Below are 1,700 nucleotides of genomic sequence, written 5' to 3' on the forward strand. Positions count from 1 at the left end.
ACAATTTGTTGAATATATAACTTTTAAATATTTGTTCTCAACTATATATTTTGTAAGGGTATTTAATAGGGAAAAGTCTTATTTACAGAGCGACCTAGCCAGCCGGCATGGCAGCAGTCTGTACAGCAAGTACCAAAGTGTAACCGAAAGCACAAACGCAGTCACACTACGTCATTCTGACCACGCCCTCACAAGCGTGGTCAGGCATATCTGTAGCCAGCCCCTAAGTAGGCATGGCTACAGTTTCCCCTACATTTTGTTTTTTATTATTTTTTCAACTTTTTTATTTGAATTAGAAAAAAGATTGTTTTACATGACAATCCCAGTTCCCTTCTCCAACCCGTCCTCCCCTACCTGCCCCCAACTAAAACCTTATTTGCCACATATCTTTTCTGCTACCGCTGGATGGTGAGGCCTTCCATAGGGTGTCATCAGTGTCTATTGTATCCTTTGGGATAGGGCCTAGGCCCACCCCCGTGTGTCTTGGCTCAGGGAGTATTCCTCTATATGGAATGGGCTCCCAAAGTCCACACCTATGCTAGGGATAAATACTGGGCTTCTACAGGAGGTCCCATAGATTTCTGAGGTTTCCTCACAGAAACCCATGTTCCTGGGGTCTGGATCAGTCCCATGCTGGTATTCCAGCTATCAGACTGGGGAGCAAGAGTTCCCGGATGTTCAGGTCAGCTGTTTCTGTGGGTTTCACCAGCCTGGTCTGGACCTCTGTGCTCTTCACTGGTCCTTCTCTGCATCTGGGTTCCAGTTCAGTTCGGTGATTAGTTATGGGTGTCTGCTTCTACTTCCACCAGCTGCTGAATGAAAGCTATAGGATGGCATATAAGTCAGTCATCAATCTCATAATCAGAGGAGAGCATTTAAGGTAGCCTTTCTTCCATTGCTGAGATAGTTAGCTGGTGTCATCTTTGTAAATCTCCAGACATTTCCCTAGTGCCTGATTTCTCTGTAAACCAAAAATGTCTCCCTTTATTATGATATCTCCATTCTTGTTATCATGTATTCTTCCCCTGACTCAAACTTTCTGCTCCCTCATATCCTCGGCATCCCTCTTCTTCTCCCCTTCTCATTCTCCTAGCGTCCTCCCCCCTCTTCCCGTGCTCTCAATTTGCAGGGCAGATCTTGAACCTCTCCCCTTCTCCAGGGGACCATGTATGTCTATTTTGTATTTCATGTGTATACTACTTTCAAATCAGAATTGTCACATTACAGATATAGTTTTTGCTGATTAATATACTGTGTCAGTTACTATTTTTTACTATGATAAAATACCGTGACTAGAACTTCACAAATTTGCATGTCATTCTTGCGCAGGGACCATGCTAATCTTCTCTGTATCGTTCCAATTTTAGTATATGTGCTGCCGAAGCAAGCACATATTTTAAAAGTTGTGAGATAGTATACTTTAAGTGTTCTCAAAACAAAAATGATGAATATGTGTGATATAACATGTTAATTGGTTTAATTTAGCCATGCCATTGTGAACATACTGTATTCTGTATCATAATTGTGCATGGCTTTATTTATGAGATAAATGAATGGAAATAAAATACCATGACTAAAGAAAATTTATGGAAGAGAGTTATTTTGGCTTACAATTCCAAAGTGTAAGAGTCCATCACTGAGAGGAGGCATGAAAGCAGGTGGCATCCATGGTGGCAGAAACAATAAGCTGAGAGATCAGG

The 1,700-nt window shown here is 41.7% G+C and overlaps 1 non-coding gene across 1 annotated transcript; it reads right to left on the reverse strand.

Moving 5' to 3' along the window:
- Nucleotides 1-1,280: 1,280 nt before the first annotated feature.
- On the reverse strand, nucleotides 1,281-1,391 carry LOC113831542. Its single transcript, XR_003484751.1, has one exon. It is a non-coding gene; the product is annotated as a U6 spliceosomal RNA (small nuclear RNA).
- Nucleotides 1,392-1,700: the final 309 nt, after the last annotated feature.

The sequence above is a fragment of the Cricetulus griseus genome, chromosome 4 (genome assembly GCF_003668045.3).
Source record: "Cricetulus griseus strain 17A/GY chromosome 4, alternate assembly CriGri-PICRH-1.0, whole genome shotgun sequence".
Classification (NCBI taxonomy): domain Eukaryota; kingdom Metazoa; phylum Chordata; class Mammalia; order Rodentia; family Cricetidae; genus Cricetulus; species Cricetulus griseus.